The sequence below is a fragment of the Neophocaena asiaeorientalis genome, unplaced genomic scaffold (assembly GCF_003031525.2).
Source record: "Neophocaena asiaeorientalis asiaeorientalis breed wild unplaced genomic scaffold, Neophocaena_asiaeorientalis_V1.1 scaffold264, whole genome shotgun sequence".
NCBI classification, from domain to species: Eukaryota; Metazoa; Chordata; class Mammalia; order Artiodactyla; family Phocoenidae; genus Neophocaena; species Neophocaena asiaeorientalis.
Genome location: NW_020185332.1, coordinates 6,051,482 through 6,077,212, shown reverse-complemented (window position 1 = coordinate 6,077,212; position 25,731 = coordinate 6,051,482). Strand labels below are relative to the sequence as shown.

Genomic DNA, 25,731 nt, shown 5'->3' with positions numbered 1-25,731 from the left:
GTGGGGAGTAGGGAGTCTTCACCTGGTTTCCTGGAGGGACTTCGGCAACTCCTGATTTCTAGAGTTTTGTAGCCCCTCTGGGTCTGGCCACCTCTAGTTCCAGGGTCTCCAAGGACTCTGCCCCATGGGGCTCAGCCAAGGGGGCAAAAATAGGGGCTGAAATTCGCCTGCCTGTGAGCCCTGCTGCTGAGTGGCTGGAACAGCTTGGAGGGAGGGAGCCTTTTTCTCTCTCTACTCTCTCAGCGCTGCTGCTGGAGGCCCTAGGCCACCAGCAGGGTTTGCAGAGAGCTCGCAATACATCTTCATGGTGGAAGAACAGACTGTGGGCTTCAAACAGTTTGGCACACTCTGTCCCTGGACCTAAGGCCTGGAGTATAACATGGATTTTGTTTCACAGTGCAGGCATGTTCAATAGGCATCCTGGGTGGGGAGGGCTGAGTTCCAGCTACACACTGCAAACTAAAAATCAACATGTTCTGCCATTTTTTTCTACTAAATATATACTAAATATAATACTGGTATGTGTCCCTGGTACAGTCTTTTCTTCTACTGATTTTTGGATTTTTTCATGATAGTACTTGATCCTAGTTGAACATCACCAAAGCAGTTAGCCCCCTAATTAGAAAAGTCCTACCCCTTTGGTAGAGCAGTCTTGTGGTCATTTCTGGCAACAACAATAATGCTTGATATTTGCAGAGCTCTGTAACGGTTTTCAAAGTTTTTGTCCTCACTACCTTGTTTTGATTTTGGTGTTCACAACAACTCTGAAGTAGGCAGATGGGTCTTATTAGCCCCATTCTATAGATGTGGAAAGTGAACCTCAGGAGGGTTAAATGGCTTCTTCTCTAGGTCTAGGTTTCCCAGGGTTTAACTGTAGAGGGAGCCACCAAAGGAAAAAAAAAAAAAAAAGACAGACTTGGTGTCTCTTTTTGCTCAGGATTATTTGATGACTTTAGATTTACGTTATCATCAATCTGGGGCTCTCAAGGGGAAATGCCACGAGAGAGAAAGAGCTGGAGGTTGATCCAGCTAAAAAGTGGCGTTGGCACTCCTGCGTTTCCCTCTGACCCTCAACTCCTTGAGTGGCCTCAAGCAAGTCACTTACACCTCCACTCCCTCCGTCTATAAAATGGGAATAACTCCTATCTCCCAGGCAGGTGGTGGTAAACGAATGCTCAGAAAGCCCTTTGAAGATGAAAAGACCTATATAGATGGGAAGCTTTAGGAAGCTTGGCATATCATTCTTGGCAAGGACCAGGACGCTGTGCCCTTACTACCCACTACAGGCTCTGCCACCAAGAGAATAAAGAAAAATCTGCAGAATTGTAATCTTCATCTGCTAACTAGACTCAAACTTTTTTTTTTTAATTGTTGGTTTCCAAAATGCCTTCCTGAGGGACTCATGGGTCCAGAGGTTACTATCTTTGTCTCGGCTTCAGAGAAAAAGCACATAGATGGAGAAGTCACCTCTCTGTAACAACCGTCACAAGCAAAGTCACTGAACTTAAGCCCTTCACCAGGGCTTCAGTTGTCTTGCAGAGGTATCCTGGAAATGGTATGATTCCCACTTGTTATACACAATAAACACACAGGTTGCCCTCCGGCATTCTGACCCTCGGTATTAAGTTCATGTCTGACTCAAAGGACCCTGTCAAATTACAGCCATCCAAAAACAGGTCCTGTACCTTACTCTGCCTCCCCCCAGCAAAGTCCTACAACTTACATACTGTTTAAAGCTACTTCTTAAAAGCTTTAACTGGATTGTGGTTTCTGCTGAAAATGTAACAGCTTTTTAAAAATCATTTTTTAAAATAAAAAGTGTTACATATACTTGCCGAATACATACACATAAACACACCTCAAACTCTTCAAGAGATCAAGCATTTGCACACTAAAGCTAAAATATGACAAAACTAGATTTTTGAAACTTTATTTCCTTCAGGCTTTACACATGTGAGACTTAGGAGCCTAGGAGTTAAAGCCCATATGAATTCAGAGAAAGCTGAGCTGTGTACGCAGGAAATATCTGAAGAATGAGGAAGACAAGTATGTGTTGTCATGTGGCTTTCTGTGAATATGCAGGTAGTTCTGACAATGGGAACTGAATATTAATCCTTTGTAATATGTTTCAATCTCTACTGGATTAAGCTTTCCAGAGAAACTGACTCGCGTTCCCTGATGCACATGTATCTCTGCTAAAAGCAAAATCCCAATGAGTACTTTTGTCCCTAGATGGGGAAATTCTGTCAAATCAGAGAAGAAACAGATTTTTCATATAGAGGAACAGTGGATGGCTTTGATTTTTAGATCCAGTTCTCTCTAGAATTCTCCTACGACATAGTCATGCACAGAAGACCTCAATTTAAGGCAACATACTCTTTATCTCTTTTGATAATTACCTGGCGACCAATTAGACCTTGAATAAAATTATTGAACAGCAAGAGAAGCTGCTTCCTCATACTCCACTTCACTTATCCAGTAGGTCAAATACTGAAGAAATTCTCACCCAACAAAAGATGATGCCATTAAGAACAGCAATACAAATACTTTTCTCTCTCTTTTTTTTTTTTTTTTTTGGTCTTTCCTAATCTAATCTCTATCACTTTTGTGAACAACGGAGCATCCCTGTTGTTGAGGATTTCTGGGGTTATGTGAAATCAGGGACTAAGACAAAGGTAACTGGCCATTCAGCCAATTATTCTCAATTATTCTCAAGGTCCTTCTAAGATTCTAGAATTAACCACATTTCTTCAATATGAAGTTCTTGCAGATATTCTTGGACCTTGAAATCACAAATGTCTAATCAAAATCCTTCTCTTGAATCTCTCAGGGTGGGTTAAGCCATTTCATATCAGCAGGAAAAAGAATCCATCTGATCTTACTAAGTTGTTAGATTATGATCAAGAGAGTTTCTTAAAAACTTCTTTTCCAACAATAGGTATGTGTCCCTTATATAATTCTGGATAATACTAGACCCAAAAAAATGTCATCTGACTCACAGAACTGCAGCTAATCTTTTCTAGCGATCAACCTCACTCTAGATACCAATTCCTTTTTTTCCCTTAACAAGAGCAATTGTGCCACATTTAGGTTACGTCTTCCTTTGCTCACAGTTGAGAGCAATGGGGTCAGCTCTTTGCTTTCATCATTCAAAGTCTGTTTTTCACAACAACAGAGAAGAACATCTTTAAAACCAAACCAAATCTGGAGATCTTATCTAGTTTCTGCTTTACCAAAAACATCAAAATTACTCTTACTGCGTTTTATGAAATAACCTTACTTTACACCATTACCCCCAAATTCTCACACCTAAGCCCAAGAGATAAGCACTCCATTTTACAGCCCTCTTAACTTTGCACCTACCTATGCACACCTCAACTTACAGGTATTGTATGATCTTGGTACTTCAATTTACAAGATTGTATTTTTTCAATGGATATACAGAATGTTACAAAAAGAAACAAACCTGGTGATTCAATTACAAAGTCCAAAGACAGAAAAATCCATTGACACAGAAATGGGTCTTAAAACAAGTAGGATATCTGTTTAAATCTATTTGTTCTATGGCTTCCTATGAGTCTGGTCCATTGTATGCTTAGCACATAGCATCACACTTCACTGAATAAATCAATCCAAATATTCTGTTCGTCTCAGAATTCTCTTTAAAGGGCCAAAGTCTCCTGCCTAAAAAGTCAGCTACTGATTGCTAATTGTAACTGCACAATTTCTATACTCCTTAACGGTGCCATCACCTGCTGAAGATGTGCAGAAGTGGGTCAAAATAACAAGAATCCAGGTTAAGTCATCATAGCTCACCAGGCAAAGGAACCTATTCTTTCTTTCCATTAGCTTAGGTAGTTTTTGTGAAGATCAATTACTGTTCATTGAATATTAGACCATGTCATTTAAGAAATATTCCCTAACCAAACTGTTTGGATTCATGGCAAAAAAACTGGAAATAACTTGCAACTTTAAACCTTGAAAATACATTTGCTTTCCTCTATGTTAAGCCATTGAGAACTAAGATGACAACACATCCATAGCCACAGGCACACAGACTGGTGATACCAAAAATTTCTTGGTCCACAGGTCATTTGAGTGGGTGAGGACTATCTCACAGCCCAGATCCCCATTCTACCTTTGTGCTGTTTCCCACTTCACAAAGTCTCCCTAGAATTAATAAGGAGAATGGAACTCTGGGCAAGAGACCAGGGAAAGGTCTGGTTTTTGTTAAAAATCACAAGCAAATTATTTAGACTTGCCAGAAGCAGAAGTGTAGATGTTGTCACACTAATTGTTTTAAGATTCTAAGATCTTGAAGGATGAGTGACCAATTCCTAGAAGACAAATTCTACTAGATTCTCCACCTCCAATTTCCAGGACATAGCCAATGATGTCTAAACAACAGATATGGCAAGTTCTCAGCCTTTGAAAACATCAATCACGTATTTCTAGACTGCAGGTCAATGGTAATTTAAAAAAAAAAAATTCTCTTTTATAATGCTTTTCTAAGACAACCAGTTTAGCTGGACACAGGAATGACCAGACAAGTGCCCGAAGGAGTTTTTTCTGACTACCTAAACACGTGTTCTTTAAACTTGCTTATTAAAGAAATGTTTCCATTCTTAGTTATAATACATAACATCAACTAGACAATGGATAACAATATGGGCTGATAGCTGAAGTAGAGTTGTTTTCTATGTCTATTCCCAAGGGGGGAAAGCAGGAGCTTCTAGTTATTTCTTCACTGGAAAGGCAAATACAGAAAAAGGCAGCAGGGCCTTGAGGATATTAAGTAGTTGTGAGACAGGAGGAGAGGGGATGCTCTGGACCAAGCTTAGAGACTGTCAGATTTATTTTAAGAAGGTCTGACATCTAAGCATCAATTCCCAGACCGTAACACCTAATGAATGTCATTCTTCCCTACAACAGAAAATGTATATCTTGGGGGTTTACCTTGAAACTATCTATCTTTATGTAAGTCATGCACTAGGGGTGGGGTAAGAATGCCACAGCCATGGAAAGATAGCAAAATAAGGTTCACAACCCTGTCCTTCCTCTTCCATTTTCAGTTTCTGCTCCTCCAATCCGAGGAGCTCCTTTTGCCTGCAGACAAACATTTCAGATGACATTTTATGACTGTCCTGCACATACGCCTATCAGCTAGCCAGCACTTGGCAATGTGCGTCTTTGTCACTTAAAGAGAGCTTGAGTGAGTGTGACACTATCACTGGCATAAATGACTCTTTCTAATTTGCAGTAAAAGTGCACCATTCACACACTTTGGTACTTCAGGACGGCGAGGTTTTGAAATCCACTTCACAAGTGATGGCAGCACATTTCACATCAGATGGAGACACTCTGATTGCTAACAGCTGCTACAGGCGCATCTTACTGTCACAGCCAGAGCTCAGAATAGCAGGTCCTTTTTAATGCCAATGGCTGCTACCATCTTAAATCACCACACACACACACACACACACACACACACACACACACACACACACACATTCCATACCCTTACACACAGGTCTCTCCAGCTGTAAGTCCTACCACCACTTGCTGGTAACCTGCACGACTAGGCACCACGGATGACAAGAGGGTACACAGAACCCACTGGCCCACGTCATCTTGTTACATTAGCTTCACTGTATGTGAATTAAGGATGATAGTGGACACTTTTTTTTTTAAAGAAGAAAGAAAAGTACAACCTTGAAGTAAAGTGGAGAGGCTTACTTTGCAAGTGCTAGAGGCTGGGGTTGAATCCCTGCCCTGTCACTTAGTAGCTATGTGAACTTGGACAGCTTTCTTAATCTCTGTGCCTTATTTTCCTAGCCTTTAAAATAACCCCTACGTCCTTATTATAGGGTAACCAAGTGCTTATAGAATCAGTGCATAGCACATAGTAAGGGGTCAATAAATATGAGCTATCATCATCATCACCAACACCACCTATCTTTCAAGGACAGTAGTATTTGGCAAGAGCTGCTACTGGAGTTGTGGGAATGAGCAAGAGGATTGAAGAGGGATAGGTCATTATATTCCTTTCAGATAAAGACATGGAGTTCAGTGGCTTTCTTTGTTAAATTTTTTAAAAGTAATTTATTTTATTTTTGGCTGTATTGGGGCTTCATTGCTGTGCGCGGGTTTTCTCTAGTAGCGGGGGCTACTTTTAGTTGCGGTGCGCAGGCTTCTCACTGCGGTGGCTTCTCTTGTTGCGGAGCACGGGCTCAAGGCACACAGGCTCAGTAGTTGTGGCTCGCAGGCTCTAGAGCGCAGGCTCAGTAGTTTTGGCGCACGGGCTTAGTTGCTCCACGGCATGGGGGATCTTCCCGGACCAGGGCTTGAACCTGTGTCCCCTGCATTGGCAGGTGGATTCTTAACCAGTGCACCACCAGGGAAGTCCCAGCGGCTTTGTTTCTAATGCAGAGGCCTAATATGAGAAGTAACACTAAGCAGGTACAAAGCATGATGGAAAGAAACCACTGGGTATTAAGCAGCTCCCCCACTTTCTAAGTAAAGCCCACAGCAAGGCTGGCATCTTGAAGAGGTGGTAAGCAGAGGAAGTGGGAGCCAGGCTTCTAAAAGCTGTGTGGTGAAGTAGGGAAGGGACTCAGCTGCAGGGTTCCAAAGCTTCTAAAACTACCTGCTAGCAAGTGAAATTTACCAGACATGTGTGAAACGTTGTGACCTTCTTTCTCCAGGGCTCAGCTTCCCTCTTAGGGAATACTGTAGCTACTCCCTGCCCCTAGGTGTAGTGTTGCACCAGATAAACTGCCAGATCCGGTCCTGCTATGTTACACGGTGATATGATGATTGCGAGCGAGTTGAACAGTCATTTCCCCAACAGTTGGGATCTCTTCAATGGTGAAACCCACCAGGGGTCACTAGTCAGGAAAAGTAGTCATAGACTGTGATAGAGAAGCCCATCTGGCAACCACTCTGCCCATTTTAATCGCATTTTGGTTTAGACAAGGGAACACACTGAAATGTTCTCGTCAAGGTCCAGAGTAAAAGCTCCAGCATAATACCCATTGGAGCTAGAACACTCTGTTTCTACACACCTGTCCCCTCCTTTTTTTGGCCTTACTAAAAAAAAAAAAAAAATAGTGTTTATTACTGTCAAAGAGAATTCCTTTCAATACCACACCCTGCCATATATTGACAGAAGAGACAGGGCAGCACAATGCTAACATGGTGTGAATGGAAAATAAAGTATTTGGTTTTCCTTTCAAGGTAAACAATTTCAATGGACGGTTCTGGGACCGAATTAGGTGCGGTTTTTTTTACATATTTATTTATTTATTTGGTTGTGCAGGGGCTTGGTGCTTTTTATTTGTCGAAGCCCACAATAGGTACGTTTTGCTTTAAATCCACAGAGGCAAAGCCCTTGGCAGGTAGCATCAGTAATGCAAATCTATTTCCCATTGATATGTGTTTTTCAAAACAAAACCATCATCACCAATGAAGCACTTTGGGCCCTCAAGCTACATGGTTCCCAGCTATAACTGTCTAAGGCATTAAATGTAAAGGACCAAGTCCAAGGCCATGTCAGGGACCATTAGGACATAGAGAAGTAAATTCGGAAGCAAGGTCTGGTGGTAACACCAAAATGTACTCATCAGACAGGAGCCTTCCCTGTGAGATGTTGAGGAACCAATGCCCAGAGGGGTGACTGGAGTCATTCCAGTGCTCCAGGAAAATCAACCTAACTACTCACCATGACCTGCCCTGATCTTGCCTTTCCTGTTATTTAAAGGGAAACCAAACCAGTCACTGAAAGCAATTCCAAAAAATGGAGCTTAAAAAAAATTAAGGCTTAGAAAAAAATAAGTGTACAGACTTTCAAATTGAAATTCTGAATGGAACAGGATTTTTTTAGGTGCATAACCTTGGTAGGTTTGTTTAAAAAATCAGTCACACCTCAAACACACCCACCAATAATCAGAAGGATGACTTATGAGGAATTATTATTCATTTAAAACATCCTTTAAAATAAGTCAGGAGAGTAAGCTTGACCGGGTCCTTACCCATCCCCACCCTCTAAAATAAACAAATAGTATTTCTATTGAAGCCAATCTCCTGTTCTTGGAATCAGCTTTTTGAGTTGTCAGTTAGACAAGATGAACTGATTACTTTACCATAAAATTTACCAAAGCAGGTAACTCTACCAGAGAAATATCAGTCCATTTCAAAATGTTTCTTGAGAGTGAATTACTTCATCTATGAAAGAGCAATCCCTTCCCCTCTTCTGGTCTGTCGAGCTAAATGGTGCTCAAGAGATACACTTCATTGCCCAATTAGACAGTACAGTTCATTTTAAAGTGAATTTATTATTTCCCTTTCTTTACTTCCTTCCTTTCTTTCTTGACTTTTGGACATTACTAATTCATTTCAAAGAATGTTTTCTTCGGGCATAATTTTACAAATATTCTTTGAGAACCTATACCAAAGTTCAGTGCACTTTGCAAAAACATAATTGCATCAGTAAGGTAGAGAGTTCTCAGGCATAGAGAGTGCAATGATTTAAAAAGGCCTGTGTCCATACTACAAAGCTACAGTAATCAAGACAGTACGGTACCGGCACAAAAACAGAAATATAGATCAATGGAACAGGACAGAAAGCCCAGAGATAAACCCATGCACATATGGTCACCTTATGTTTGATAAAGGAGGCAAGAATATACAGTGGAGAAAAGACAGGCTCCTCAATAAGTGGTGCTGGGAAAACTGGACAGCTACATGTAAAAGAATGAAATTAGAACACTCCCTAATGCCATTCACAAAAATAAACTCAAAATGGATTAAAGACCTAAATGTAAGGCCAGACACTATCAAACTCTTAGAGGAAAACATAGGCAAAACGGTCTATGACATAAATCACAGCAAGATCCTTTTCGACCCACCTAGAGAAATGGAAATAAAAACAAAAACAAACGGGACCTAATGAAATTTAAAAGCTTTTGCACAGCAAAGGAAACCATAACAAGAGGAAAAGACAACCCTCAGAATGGGAGAAAATATTTGCAAATGAAGCAACTGACAAAGGATTAATCTCCAAAATTTACAAGCAGCTCATGCAGCTCAATATCAAAAAAACAAACAACCCAATCCAAAAATAGGCAGAAGACCTAAATAGACATTTCTCCAAAGAAGATATACAGATTGCCAACAAACACATGAAAGAATGCTCAACATCGTTAATCTTTAGAGAAATGCAAATCAAAACTACAATGAGATATCCTCTCACACTTGCCAGAAGGGCCATCATCAAAAAATCTACAAACAATAAATGCTGGAGAGGGTGTGGTTAAAGGGAACCCTCTCCCACTGTTGGTGGGAAAGTAAATTGATACAGCCACTATGGAGAACAGTATGGAGGTTCCTTAAAAAACTAAAAATAGAACTACCATACGACCCAGCAATCCCACTACTGGGCATATACCCTGAGAAAACCATAATTCAAAAAGAGTCATGTACCAAAATGTTCATTGCAGCTCTATTTACAATAGCCAGGACATGGAAGCAACCTAAGTGTCCATCAACAGATGAATGGATAAAGAAGATGTGGCACATATATACAGTGGAATATTACTCAGCCATTAAAAAGAAACAACATTGAGTTATTTATAGTGAGGTGGATGGACCTAGAGTCTGTCATACAGAGTGAAATAAGTCAGAAAGAGAAAAACAAATACCATATGCTAACACATATATATGGAACCTGAAAAAAAAAAAAAGGTCATGAAGAACCTAAGGGCAAGATGGGAATAAAGACACAGACTTACTAGAGAATGGACTTGAGGATACGGGGAGGGGGAAGGGTAGGCTGGGACAAAGTGAGAGAGTGGCATGGACATATATACACTACCAAACGTAAAATAGATAGCTAGTGGGAAGCAGCCGCATAGCACAGGGAGATCAGCTCGGTGCTTTGTGACCACCTAGAGGGGTGGGATAGGGAGGGTGGGAGATGCAAGAGGGAAGAGATATGGGAACATATGTATATGTATAACTGACTCACTTTGTTATAAAGCAGAAACTAACACATCTTTGTAAAGCAATTATACTCCAATAAAGATGTTTAAAAAAAAAAAAAAGGTCTGTGTGACTTTTATATTGCGTCATTCCAGGGGCTTTCCTTCAAGGGGCTTTCAGGAAGAGATTAAAATGGAGAAAACCAAAATTTGAAAGTGATGATCAGGCTGCCTTTAGTCTAACGTACGTCAAGGGGTCAAAGGGCTGGGGAGCCTTCACCCCACTGGATACCACGTTTCTTCACTCCTCGTCTAACCTGATAAACAGCTGTGTGGTTTCTCCATCCCTGCTGACTTTATCAGGCCCACGTTCTATTCAACTACAATCGCGAGACGGGGAGGAAGAAAGGATGATATAGGAGAAAGCTAGAAACCCCGATGGTTTTAGTTCCTAAACGAATGATGTATTTTAATAATCTAGGAATTTAAATTCGTATTAATTGTTATTTGAATTAATGTTTGGTCAGCCTATGGAGAGGGTAATTGCTAAACTGGGGGAGATTAGTCACAAAGACTTTAGCAGGGGGCTTAGTGAGCCAAGGGGTTTGAGATCAGGAGGGGCAGATGTAAGAATGCTTCCTCCAGGACTCTGCTGCCGCTCCCTTAACTCCCATATGGTTGTTTTTCTCCAACTGCAACGAGTCAAAACAACCCCTGCGAGAAAGGCATAGGGACAAGAAGATAGGTAGCAGTTCTGCATATCATCCAGTAGCATTTCACAGACATTAAAAGAAAGGAAACTTAAGAAAGCCCATTTTTATACACCCAAACACACCAAACTGCAAAACAGGATAAAACATGGGTAGTTCCAAAGGACTTCTCATGGAGAAAACTTCAATGCCACAACTCACGTTTCCATCGAATTCCCCAGGGTGCCCTTGTCTTGAACCCTGCCGAGTAGGTGAGGTTCACCCAGCCCGGAACCACGGAACTCTGTGTTGACTGCAGTAAAAGCACCGAGCTGCCCCACAACCAAACCCTGCTTCGTCTTAGTGATTTCTCAACTGCTGGCTGCAGTCAGAATTCTCCTGTGACCACCATCAGATTATGACAATGAAAGTCACCATTCCATGGTCCTCCTGGGCAGGAGTTTCCCTTTTGTTTTTCCTCCATTTGACTCCCCACCCTTGACACTTGCTGTACAATTTTGTTCGTCAGGGGAATAGTAATTCTGACACAACCGAAAACATGTACGATCAGGGTAAGGTCATCTGGCTCCTGGACACATACTGGATGTGTGGAGGTGTTCCTGTGCTGTGGCAGAGGATGGCCTTTGACCATCCTTTGTTTCTGTTGTGGCCATTATCTACCATATTAATATTCTGGAGGAAGAAAATTAGTGGCCGGTATTTTCTTCCAGCACAATCACTGGCACCAGCCTCTACCCCAGAATAAGCACTGATCTTCAAAGTAGTGATGTTGTCGTTGCTACAGGACTACTTTGAGTCCCTTCTTTGGCAACTGCTCTCAGTGCCAATGAGATGAGAGGAGAAAGACACCTTTGTCACTTTAGAGTCACTTTTTTTTTTTTAAAGGAAAACAGCCTGGCTTGGTTTCTTCTCTTTATTCCTCGCAGTAACTGTTGGTTGTTTTCAAAAATCAAATTCACTTTTTCAGAGGAACAGTGGTCACTATGGAGAACATTAAAACTTTGCTAAAGGAGTTGAAAGAGGTTCCAGAAGAGAAATCACATATTAGTTTTTGGGCCGTGACAGTGTTTTAGGTACAGAGGTTTAGCCTCTCCGGTTGACTGCTTTGACAGGGCAAAGTTCCCGTGGAAGCATATCTTCTAGTACATTTGTTAAACTAAAATCAGCCTCCTTACCTAATAATGTAAATGACTTTGGGAGGAACCTCTGAGTCTCCCGTTTCCTCCTCCTTATGTTACTGTTCAATTCGAGCAGATTCTGTGGAAATTCTGACTTCATGACCCATCACTGCTGCATTAAAATGTGCTTTCTGATGTCATGCTCTGAAATAAACTAAGTTGTTTGCTACAACTACCTACACACAAATTAGAAAATTATACGACACGCAGTTCAATACAGCCTGCAGCTGGGACCCAGGTTATTACTGGAAGTCGCTGTCGGCATGGTTTCTGGTTTCGCAGTAAAAGAAGATGACTTGAAAGGACTCGGTGGTTTTGATGCTCTTCTGAAATGAAAACATTCGGTGAGCGCACAGCCCTCGGTTGTCATTAATGTCAGCCACGCGCAAACACTGTTTTCATGAGTGCAGCAGTCACTCCCCGTCCAGACCACGACTTTCCCACCCTCTGGTATTTCGGGCACTGTGCTGGCACTTTTCCAAAAGAGAACCTCTGGGCAATCCATTCTAGGTACTCCAATAAATACAACACTCTTCAATGAACAGGTGGCCTGAATTTGCTAATGTTAGCCAATAATTTCCACAAGAGAACGTGTTCCTTTCTGAGGAATACCGCAAGTGAATGATGAAATCCTCAAACTTTGGAAGGCAAGAAGTATGAATACTACATTTAAAGGTACAGAGAGTTGGTTCAAAAATAATGTAGTGGGGCTTCCCTGGTGGCGCAGTGGTTGAGAGTCCGCCGGCCGATGCAGGGGACACGGGTTCGTGCCCCGGTCCGGGAAGATCCCACATGCCGCGGAGCGGCTGGGCCCGTGAGCCGTGGCCGCTGAGCCTGCGCGTCCGGAGCCTGTGCTCCGCAACGGGAGAGGCCACAGCAGTGAGAGGCCCGCGTACCGCAAAATAAAAAAAAAAACGTAGTGGATAAAAATATTACAACAGCAGCTTTATACTGCTCCCCTTGAACTTCTTGATATGTACAGTGTAACAGTCTTATTGACGAAAGCAAAACTCTCTGGCATTCCTGATATGTTTGATGATATGTAGCACCTTTTATGTACGGTGTCTGTTGCCTGACTATACTGTAAACAAGCAACAAAACACTATACTTCATCCCAACGGTATGAAGAGTGAGGAATTAAGCATATTGGGTTGGGAGGGAATTAACGGTACATTAGAAAACAGTTGCCATCTATTTTTTTTGCTCTATGCAATCAAGCAGGGCACCAGAGAGAAGAAAATAAAGCTATTGTCTTAGGTTGGTAGTGTTAGGAAGTGGTATTTGCTATCATATCATCAGTGTATTTTGCTTTCTTTATTTTCCTCCCGCCATGCATTGCCCATGAATTAATTTAGGAAACAAGCAAAGCATCAGGGAATAGGTGAAATGTAAAACAGTATTTGCTATATTCCTTGGTTGCAAAACTCTAAGAGCAAGGTACCAAACTTTGGATTAGAAGATGTTTTGCAATTTCCCGGGATATCACATATGTGTTGTACTGGCTAAAGTGGTACTACACTATTTTTAATATCACTTTTTAATTGCAATGAGTTTTAAACAGCCAAGGTGAATTCTCACAGATCGCCTGGGTGTTGGAGGCAGGGTGGGTGGCAAAATGGTGATACTTTTATGGTAATCTTTTTATATCACTTATTTTCTATGCTTTCTTTCAAATTATAAATTCAAACTACAGTGTCACTCTCCATCCTCTCCCATGTCCTTTCTAATCTACAAAACAAACAAAAATTTATATTTTATCACTTGTATTATGAAACAGCCACAAATAGGACTCCAGGGTTTTGCAAGTTTTGCTTTATACAAAGTGTCTGATTTTCTTCCAGCCATGAATGAACTCACAAGGACAACGTAGATCACTTTATAAAACAAAATATAGCTGATATTTGAAACCTAAATGACCAAAGGACATAACTGTTTATATTTGAGCTGCTTTTGACCTAGTAAAAAATATAGGCAAGGAATATCTAAGGCTTGAAATCTGGATGGGCATTCTAAAGTTTCAAAATTCACAACACATTCATTTCAAAAAATAATGTTTAAAGGCTAAGAATTTATAATTATGTATCAATGGTTTCTTCCTTTAGTGCTCACCAAAAAGGCAGTATAATTTTTTTTTTTTTTTGCTATAGAATCATTTCTGGAAAACATCAATGGAAGTGTTATCAGTTACCAATCCTCTTCATTTGGACATTAAGGAGATTAAAGTTATTGTCAGTGTATAATAAGCTTTCACTGGAAAAGAATTAATCTTTTTCTTGACATTGTTTTTCTCAAGGACAGTCAGAAAAAGATGTAAATGGGGGTATATATTATCAGGTAAATGGTGACTCTCAAAAGAGATGAAGAAGGAATCTAAATAATGCTGCTTTAATTCTAAAACAATAACAGTTCAAGCAATGAATGACTGAATTAACACCTCAATATTACACCAAACACAGGCTTACAGAAATAAGTTTTCAGTTGTGTGAAATCATTACCACACTTACAGAAAACAAGGGGAGCACTCTGCAGAACCACACTGGTTTTGCTGCTCTTCCTGCTAATTTAGTCTGAGCAGAAGATGCGCTGTGTGGACCACCTGTTCTTTAACACACTAAAACAACACCTTTAGAAGAAGACAAGACAGCTATGAATTACATTGCATCTTTTCATCTTTCAGATTTCTCCAAGGAGATGTCTCAGGATTCCATAAGTGCTATCAATTGAGTGATAACTATAGCTATACAAGGCATACGCAACACACTGATATACCCTTGTAGACTAGATCCACGATGCATTTACCTTCAGCATTTGGAAATTACTGGTAAGAGTGATTCAGTGCCCTTGCCTGTTGTCTTGATAATCTCATATCTTTTAGGCAAAAGGAAACGTATACTGCATAAGGGCTTTACCACTCTGATCTCAATGTGGAGTACAATGACAGACACCAAGGAAGGAGGAGCTGGTCACTTACACAAGTAAGTGATTTTGATGCTTTGGCTCATTCTGGCCTCTGCTCAGTTCCCACATCTTGGTCAGCAGATGTGGCAGACTTAAGTAAAACCTGCTATTTCCAAGGTTTAATATATTAAACATAGTTTGGGTATATGAAGAGTCATCTCGGTTCTCATTTCATTAACAATCTCAATAAGATTCCATCACACTGACTGTTCTCAGGAAGGGAAGTTAGAAAACCTCAAATAATTTCTCCTACTGCCCTTGCAATGATACCTTGCTGGCCCCCTTCCTCGTCTGAAACTCCTTCTCTGGGTTAGACAATAAAGGTATGATTCGCCTCTTGTGAATCATAGCTTTTGTTTTGTTTAGTGCGTTCTAAAGAGCTAAACCTAACGTTTCAGATTACAGAATTCCAGGCGGTAAAGACCTCTGAGATCACCCAATCACACGCCTGACTCTTTAGCCAAGACAACTGGGGCTCGGAGAGGTAAAATGACCATCCCGAGATTACCAAGTTGGTGGGAAACCCAGGAGAGATTTCCACCCACATGTGCTCACTCTCCTGCCATCTTTCCAACTAGGTTTACCCCAACCTCCCCATCTCACAGATGAAAGAACAGAACCAGTGTCAACAGAAATCACTCACTTGGGAGGAGTGAGCAGAGGTTAATTTATCAGGGTGGCTAGTCAAGGGCTTGGCAGCCGCAGGGGGCCTGACCTTGATGACACAAAACACAGGACCGTTCATGGTTCACCGTGGTGGTGGTAGGGAGACACAAAGAGCTTTGGCATCACAGACACAATGCCGGGCAGCTGAGGGTGGAGAGAGCTATCAGGGAGATAAGGTCCCGGCAGATTGAAAAAATGATGGTGGTACCAAAGAGGAAGATTATATCGAAATAAAACTGTGTCCACTGGACATTTTCCCCCAGTCTCAGTCCTAGCCACTGTGCACTGCAGACACATCTAGAGATACAGAAGCTTAACTTGCCTTTTAAAGTCTCCCTTAATATTTGTGCTAGGGTCCACAGGAAATAAAAAACCAGAGGCATTCCTAGCCTTCTACCCCCAAGTCATCTACCATTATAATACTTGGATTCATTCTTCATAGCATTTATCACTCCCTGGAATGCTACATAATTATTAGCTGTCTCCACACATTGAGAATGGAAGGGGTACAGAGCAGGGATGAGTCTTTTTTCCTTATCCAATATCCCCAGTGCCTAGTTCAGTGCCTGACACACAGCAGGGGCTCCAAAAGAATGAATAAATTAGAGATTCTATCACCTGCTTCTAGCATGTACTCTCTGGTACCCTAGAGGGGATGAAAGGGTTGTTAAAGCTATCCTAGACAGTCCTAGGCATTTCCTTCTAGCAATGGAAACCATGGCGAGAACCAAAATAAATGAAAGGATTCCTAATTTATCATAAAAGATGAAACAAACATAAATCACTTGGGGCAAGCATTCTTTTCGGAACTCCATTTACTAGAACCTCACAGGATTGAAAGAAAAAAGGCTGGGGCTGGGGGTGGAGGCAAGGGGGAGTCTCAGGACGAGAAATGTAGGAATATTCTTCTGACATCGAGGGCTGGTCCACAAGTGGTCAGCACATGGATACCCTGTGTGGGCTGTCAGATGGCAAGGAGTAGCTTTAGAGATAGAGAGACCTGGGTCTGAAAGCTGAGCTGGCCACTTCTTAGCTCAGTGATCACGGGCAAGTTATTTAACTTCATGGTAATTTGTACCGTGGAGGTAATAGTAACGATTTCACAGGGTTGTTAGGAGGCTCAATGCAAGAAGACATCTAAACAACTAGCTCAGTGCCTGGCACACAATGGTAGCCCTATTAACTATTATTGTATGAGCTATTGGTATTTTTATCTGATCTCAGATAATACTCAATAATCAAAGTTAATCTCCATCTGCTTTTCTGAACCAGGCATTACTGCTTTATCCTGGGATTACTATAAGGTCAAGGTGGCAAGTGGGTTTCAGCTCATTTTCCAAGTCAGATGGATTTCTAGTGGATCCCCGAGATGTTGGTTGTGATGCATTGTGCTGTGGTTGACTGTGCTGTCTGCCAAGGGTATGGGGCCACGCTCACTGGTGCTAATATTAGAATCGGTAAGCCTCTCCTAGTGTCACAGAGATCAACAGCTATGTTAATATTATATAACAAAGCACAAAGAAACGGAAAGAAGGGGCTAAGGGTCAGGTGGTCTGGGTTCTAACTCTAGATCTGTAACTAACTGGCTAAAGTGATTTTGTTCCAGCCACTTCTTCTCCATAAAATCACTTTCTATTCAAATCCTGTGATTTACCAATCTTGATTTTAAAAACATAAGTGAAAAATACATAAGGCAGGGCCTGGCCTACAGGAAGTCCTTGATGGTTATCTGCTGAGATCATCTGAAAGAAAAATAAAAGCCCGAGGCTGTCATGCAGAAGTGTAACAGCTCAATATTTTCTGTCCTTCAAAAAGTTTGACTCTTCCTACCCATGAAGAATATACTTGAAAGGAGAAAAAAAAAATTACCATATTTTTGGCACTAAAAAAAGGGAAAGATCAGCTAATGCTTAGGGATGCTTCAAGAAAGACAAGGCTGTTGAGTATATGGCAGCTCTTTTAATAACCAAGGCACCATTTAAAAATAGCTGGAATTAATTACAGGGCTAATGACCCATTGAAAGCCTTATTTAAATACCAAAGCCAGCACTGAACAATCATGGAAAATATGGTTTAAAAGGGTTTTAGAGAGCAGAAACCAGGAACAGCAATTGAAACAAAAACCACATTATCTGAGGACACTAGCTAGCTTGGTGAGAAACATTCAGGATGTGAACATCTCAGGGGAGTTCTCAGCCTGGGTAAGAGAAGCCACTAGGATCAAGAGAAAGACAAGAAGATGCCACGTACAGTCACCTACTTGGAAAAAGAAAGGCCTCTATTCAGCATTCACCCCAAGAGCAGAGCCCTTTAAAAACAGAGTAAAGTAAGTCAGAAAGAGAAAGACAAATACCGTATGCTAACACATATATATGGAATTTAAGAAAAAAAAAATGTCATGAAGAACCTAGGGGTAAGACAGGAATAAAGACACAGACCTACTGGAGAATGGACTTGAGGATATGGAGAGGGGGATAAAAAAAAAAAAAAAAAAAGCAAAAAAAAACCCCAGCTCCCTCCATCACCCTGGCTTTCTCCCACCCCCATCCCAGCCCCACCCCCTACTTTCCTGACATCCCTACCCATCTTTCCTGGGGCATAGGATAAAATGAGAATCTCCACAGAGAGGAAAACAGATATTTTAATAAGTCTCTGTGGCTATTTTAGAGCTGCATTATCTCCATGAGTTTCCGCAGTGGACATGCCTCAGTCCTCTGTGCCTTGCAGTCACGCCATCATCAGCCAAAGAGGAGGCGATAATCTTCTCTGGTGTGCCCTACTTGCCAGGCAAAACTGATACCACTGCACTTCTTAGCTTCTCTCTGTACCAAAATGGTCTTTCTGCATGCCAGTACCCTGGGAGCATGCCGGGTGGCCAGAGCTGGAAGAGTTTCATTACTTCATTCATGCCCGTTTATTAAATGCATCACTCTTACCCTTGTTCACTACAGCCCAGATGTGCCCTGTAGTTGCCTTGCTGACTTAAAAGTGCAATGGAATCAAAAGCTTCCAAAGCCCTTGAGATCTCAAGGTGGAGACATGGGGGTGGGAGCAAGGCACTCTTGACGTATATTGGTTTCAAGGAGCAAATATAAATTTTAGTAAAAATTGCTGCTCACAATACTGCTTTTGAACCCGCAATTATTTATACTGTACTACTCAAGGAACCCTATAATTATTCCAAAAGCGCTTGCCAACGTCTGCCCTGTTTCATAATTGCCAACACAGCCTTGTTCAAAAGGATTAGTGGCTGTGTTTAAATTGTTTGGTATTAGGTTACTGTTTCAAACAAGATGTGATTGCACGACTTTGCGATATCCAAGCAGAACGGGGCCAATAAAGGACAAAGGAATTGTTTTGTGTTCACAGGTGGGAAGAGAGGGAAGGTTGGGAGAACACTCACATTGCTTGACATTTTCTTCTGCTTCTTTTCTGAGAAATACTGTCGTCTGATGAGCAAAATGACTTGAAGGAAACTTTAAAAAAAAGTTTCAAGTAGTAGTTACTTGAAAGAAGAATGATAACCTACTTCTCCATATTCCCCTCTCCCACCTGCCCAGAGAATATTTTTCCACTTCCGGCCTTTACTTTAAGTGAATCTGGGTAGTGACTCTGGAACCACAGCTTACACATCTCAAAGCACCCATCTGTGTGGGTCACTTGACTCTGTTGACCTATTTTCTGCTATTTCTTTCTGTTACACAAATCTCCCCCACTTGAAAGAGGGGTCCATCTATGTGCCCAAGAAGCACAGACAACAGAGGGGTTTCGCATTATCTGTAATGAACGCTTTTAGAGCATCTGGCATCTCAGGTGAGTGTTTAGGGGAAAAAAAACGGGATACCTCTTGGGTGTCTCTCATCTTTATTTCATGCTCGCTCTCCTTTAGATGCATCCAATTGTGCGTGGGAGGCTCTCTGTTCCCTCGCCATCTCCAAATGAAATCTATCCTCAAAACTGAAGGTGCTATGGATAGTTTCATGAATAGGAACAGGGAGGAAAAAAATCTGGCCTAAGTAACAACTTCTGAATTTATACCATTGATCCTCACCTCTTCCCAGGCCCCTCTTATTTCACGAGCACATCATGTAAAAATAGAGAACTAGGGGCTTCCCTGGTGGCGCAGTGGTTAAGAAGCCACCCGCCAATGCAGGAGACACAGGTTCGAGCCCTGGTCCGGGAAGATCCCACATGCCGCGGAGCAAGTAAGCCCGTGCACCACAACTACTGAGCCTGCGCTCTAGAGCCCGCGAGCCACAACTACTGAGCCCGTGTCCCACAACTACTGAAGCCTGCATGCCTAGAGCCCATGCTCCGCAATAAGAGAAGCCACCGCAATGAGAAGCCCGCGCACCGCAACGAAGAGTAGCCCCCGCTCGCCACAACTAGAGAAAGCCTGTGCACAGCAACAAAGATCCGATGCAGCCAAAAATAACTTAAAAAAAAAAAAATAGAGAACTAAGGCAGTTATCTGAAAACAAGTTCTGTATTACTCCTCTAAATATTTTAGGGAAATGTTTTTCCTACTCTGAGGATCCAGGCTATCTTCTTGGTTCCATTTACTCTGTAGGTGAAGACAGTGCCATTGACTACTCCCCACACTCTGAGTAGGTGGGGTAGGAGAAAGTGCTGTGGGCCAAGTCAGCATCCACAAATCCACTGGCCACTAATGAGGTCCTCTACGCCTAGAAGTTCATGGGTTCCCCTCTCTACCCATCATTTCGGGTTCTACCATAGGCTATGTTTGATTCAAACCTTACTTCCTCCTGAAAGTCTTGTAAAATGAAGAAACCTTGCAAATTACAACAGATGTTTCCCACCACCATTCATGAAGCCAGTGTGAACTTCCTTATCCTCCTTTTGTGAACATGTTGCCTTCCCACCTTCCCCCCAGGAACATTTGTATGTCCACCCTAATTCAACGATAAATGACAAGGAACAGATTTATTGGAGCATATATTTCTGTATCATCTCCAAATGAACATCCCCAAACGCTTGAACAGCAATAAGTACCCCATAAATACCCTTTAAATGGCCAATTCCGACGACTCTCTGATTTACTCTCACTGTCACTGGATGTCTTTTTCTCCTTTTTTCTAAAGAAATTCCTCTTCCTCCTTCTCCTTGTTGGCAGGAATAATTTTTTTGCTACCAAAAAAAGTATTCTTTCTGGCCAGTACTCTTTGATTCTGGGAAGGCTGAAGTTCAAGTTGCCATGGAAGAATGTGCATTGTTCCTCTATAGTCATATCTAAAATTAACCCACTTTCTTAATTAAGTAAGATCTAAATTGAACACAACCGTTATGGTTACCTGGGAACTAGAGAGTGGGGCTTTTCGGCCCTAGAAGAGAATGTGTAAGATGTGGTTTGGCCTTCACTTGGAAGCAGCGAAAATCACAGAGGTCGTGGTTACATGACAGGAAGGGCCAGGGTAGTGAACACTGTGTTTTGTCTAAGTAACTAACTTTGTACTATTATGTAATGAAGTACAAGCTCAGCTTTGCTTGAGTTTAAATAACCAGAGTCAACTGTTAAAACTCTGGGATGGGGGCTTCCCTGGTGGCGCAGTGGTTGAGAGTCTGCCTGACGATGCAGGGGACACGGGTTCGTGCCCCGGTCCGGGAAGATCCCATATGCCGCGGAGCCTGCGCGTCCGGAGCCTGTGCTCCACAACGGGAGAGGCCACAACAGTGAGAGGCCCACGTACCGCAAAAAAAAAAAAAAAAAAAAAAAAAAAAAACTCTGGGATGGGAGGATAAACACACGAAATTCTGTCCTCCATCCTCCAGCCTGTCAAGCCCACCATTCATCGGGAGCATATGTCCTTGGGCTACAAGAGAAACATCTTGCAAATTGGAAACAAGCAGTCATTTTCTACATAGTTCTCTCAAAGAATTCAACGAAGTAAATTCTCCTACCTGCAGAAAACTTTTGTGAACATTATGTGTTTTAGAGCATCACCAGAGCAAACGGCAGTGAATCTCAGCTGATTAGAGCTTTACTAAGTAAAGCTAAATTTTCTCATAGCTGGAGTTTTATCCAAGCAAGCACATCAAAACAAAGGGGGTAGTTATCGTAAATCTTTTTTATGGAATATTTCTAAAATCATGATATATTTTTCTTCTTCTTAGAGTATTTGGAACATAATTTACTCTTTCTTGATGATGAAGTAGTATTTCAAAACTTATTTTTAAAACTTATTAGAAACTTATCAAAACAGCACAAAATTATTTTATATGCTGTAATACTCTGAGGGCCTTCTAAGGTTTATATGACATTTTGCCCCAAAGCTAAATGCCCTAGTCTCTTGTCCCTTTTACAGTTTTTTCCCCTTTATCAGTTGTTTTCCTTCCATCTGTAGCCATATGCTACATGTCATGAGGCCCTCTTACTTATAACTAATATTTCATCTTAGAATCCGCTATGTGCTTGGAACCCAGCCTGACACCCAAACTTTATATAGAGGACCTGTATAAAGACCAATTATAAATAGGATGTATCGTGTCTACAGGGATTTCCTCTGAGTCAAGTACATGAGCTGTTGTGCCTGAAATTTGGGACTCTTGTTTTGGCAACCCAAAGGCCTGTTTGCTTACCGCTTAAGGCCTCAGATGGTTCCTGATAAAAGAGGTCGCAAGAGGACAGATTTATCATAGGTGAAGTATTGCTACCGTAGGAAGGCAAACAGAGTGACTGTAAGACCATGTTCTTCAAGATACCCAGAGAAAGTGTGTGCAGAGAGTATGACACTCACCTTTCTGTTACTGGCATCAGGGCTTGATAATTATCGAGAGCACATTAAGTTTGAGAAAGTTTCTCAGATCCTTCTCAATGCTTTCGAGTAGATATGTTTTAAGGAACAGCAAATTGATTCGCTATTACTTTAGCAAGACAAATTTTATGATTCCCCCCCAAATATTCCAAGCCAAATATATAGACTTGATAAATTCTGGCTACTGTCTTTTTTATTTTGTTACAGATAGTCAAAAGTTACTATAGTTGATCTTTCTTAAGGGGTTAAGTTATAACAAGATGTCTGTGAATGACCTGAATGTGTGGTCTGAGTTCATTTCGGACCCCGCCAACCAATCATGTGTCATTCATATCTGGCAAAGCAATAAGTTTATCAGAGCAAGTCTTTATTATGTTTCCTATGAGACTGTATTAATTTTAAATCTCTCTAGAGAATTTGACTTAAGGAGATTTAGGTTGAAAATGATTATACAGCCACGAAATGCACTCTGACTATATGTTACGATGTATGTCACTTAAAAAACACCAAGTAACAAGAGTGCTTAATTTTTTTTTTTCTTTTCTCTTCTTTTGCTTTTCTTTTTGTTTCCAAGAGTGCTTTCTGAAACAATAAAAAATCATGTGACCCAACCAGGGTCAACTTGCCCCAGCCACACCCTTAATATTTTGTTAACACAGGAACTGAGCTGCCATGCCATTTTTTTAATATTTGTGCTTAATAACTAGATTCAAGTAGTTATCCTCCCTCTAATGTGGCTGCTTGGACAATTTGTTGATTTGCCCTTAGCAGCAGCTGCTAATATTTAACTGCAATTTTAGGCTAAATATTCTTTCCGTTTAAAAGTTACACAGGCTTATTGGACAGAATTTAGAAAATAAACAAAAGTATAAAAAATATGTTTTCACAGTCTTCACTCCTAGAGATAATCAAAGTTTTAAATATGTACATGCCTTTATACATACATCTTCACACATGTTTTAAAACATTTAATGTTTTAAAATACAAGTGCTTCCATACACAGGATTTTAATTTGTACTTTTTTAATATTAGAAAATGCAAATATTTATAAATAATTGAGACATAATTGCAATTGTGATAAAAAAGTAATACAGAAAAATTTAAACTCTTTAACTTTGAAATGAACACAAGAATTTCACCCAGTGCTGTAGATGCAGGAAAACTTAAGGAAGATGCTTTAACCACAAGATGGCTCCCAAGGTTTTGGACCCCCTTCCATAGATTCCAAATCGTAAAATACCAATGCATTTTTAAAAAGGGTCAAGAAAAACAGAAGGAAAGTAAATGTCAATCCAAAACTATGTCCATAGAAGTTGAAATTCTCCCAAAGTGAGCACAGAGTCAGCCTACCAAAGCAAATCCGAAATGAGGTGAGTATTCAGACAAAAATCCCTGTTCCTGAAACAAACCACAAATACTTGCTGAATACCTACTACGTGCAAGATCCTGATTATGCAAATACCAGGTGTGCCAGACAACTGCCCAGCCTTTTGTGCTCCTCTGCCTAACTGGATATGCCTGCGGTTTTCCATGTGGGATTCCACTCCTTGTATTGTGGCTGAAGTGTACATTTATTCTAATGGATAGAAGATATTAAACAGGCTTTCATTTAGAAGGTGTCTCACTTCACTTCAAAATGAAGTCTACCTTGTGAGTTTGATTAGGGAAGCTTCATGAGATTTTAGCTCCTTTAGTAGTGCTAAAGAACACTTAGGATTTCTCTTCTGCCACTTACATAAATAGATCTTAGGAAAATTTCCTTCAGCTTCGGTTTCTTCACTTGTAGTATGGGGATCTTTTTTTTTTTTTTTAAACACCTTAATTCATGTTTTTCAAAGAATGATGCAGATGCAAATTATATCAATATTCAAGATTTTTCTTTACAAAAATTCTTTGTAAATATAAATAGCACATCATAAGAAGAGTTTTTTAAGTTGATATTTTCATATATATTTTTCTTCTTTACCATATCCCATAGCCTAGGGAAAATTGTACAAACAGTGGAAAAGCAAAGAGAAAATTTAACAAATTAAGAGGCTTCATTTTTTCCTAATTTTTAAAAGTCTTATTTACGGGGGATCTTACCACTCACCTCATCTCATGGTGTCCTAAAAACGAAATGAGATAGTACAGTGCTTGGGGGATACAGGACTCTCAGTAAATGTAGGAAACTGGCTTCCCAGAGGTTCAAACCGTGGCTTTTCCTGTGTGGCGACATCACAGACACTGTTTATCAGAGGACATAGGTTTTAATTCACTGCGGTTCACTCTTGAGTTGTCATCGGGAAATTCTTCCAATACGGCGAGTACACACATTGATAACAATGGCCTATATATTTATCGAACTGTGATCACGGCCCTCAGGATTGGGTAAAATGCTCTCACAGTACTCTGTGGGCTTGAAGTACCTCCAGCCTTCACTTTGTCCTCTCAGGTACAGCCTTCCGCAGGCCTTCTAACTTAAGCCTGCTTGTCAGCACACACTTCATTCCTTTAGCCGGTGAACTATATGTCCAGACACTGACTCTGACGTCTGAGAAATGTACACACTTACAATCGGTACACAGCATGGCTGTGGAGACACGGTTGAGAGGCCCTGGGGTTAGACACCGAAACGCGAATCCCAGCTGACAGCACCATGTGGCTTCCTGCAAGTCACTCTGACCTCCCTCATCCTCAGCTTCCCTCATCTGCAAAAAGAGAGTAACTTAGGGAGCTGGTTCCTACTTAGGGAGCTGTTACAAGTGAAGTGTGACCATGCATGTTGACTGCTGAGCCCAGGGCCTGGCAGATAGAAAAGATTCAATAAATGACAGCTTGTGTTGTTACTGTTGCTGACTTTATCCTAACATGGTAACACATCTGGCCCTCCAACTAGGAGCTGGTTTTTAACATGCAGGGATGATAACTTGCAGAGAATTACCCACACTCTCTCATCTGGTTACCTTTACTTCCACTTAGGAGGGAGCTGGCTAGGGTTAAGAGTACAATGGAGGGCTGCAAAAAATTGTTTTCCTGTGTTTGAAGTCTCCTAGGCTGTCGTAAATCTGACCTTTCGGTCTCATTAGGACAATCCTCTAACCATGAAAGATGGGGGCCCACGAGAGCAAGTCATCTTCGACTTGTTGAACTTTCAACAGATGTATTGTTCAAACATATTTGGGGGAATGGGAATCAGAGAGAATTCTAGAGCAAACACTATTTTCTCAAAGTAAAATAATGCTGGGACTTCCCTGCTGGCGCAGTGGTTAAGAATCAGCCTGCCAATGCATGGGACACAGGTTTGAACCCTGGTCCAGGAAGATCCCGCATGCCCCGGAGTAACTAAGCCCATGCGCTACAACTACTGAGCCTGCACCCTAGAGCCCGCGAGCCACAACCACTGAAGCCCACGCGCCTAGAGCCCGTGCTCCGCAGCAGGAGAAGCCACCGCAACAAGAAGCCTGTGCACTGCAACGAAGAGTAGCCC

General features: G+C 41.3%; 1 protein-coding gene across 1 annotated transcript in view; it reads right to left on the bottom strand.

The window, feature by feature from the left end:
- RORA (RAR related orphan receptor A) overlaps positions 1-24,531 on the bottom strand; it is a 67,810-nt gene extending 43,279 nt beyond the window's left edge. Inside the window, exon 1 of the mRNA XM_024735169.1 lies at positions 24,355-24,531. The gene's annotated coding sequence lies outside the window, so the exon portion shown is untranslated. The remainder of the gene's footprint in view (positions 1-24,354) is intronic.
- Positions 24,532-25,731: the final 1,200 nt, after the last annotated feature.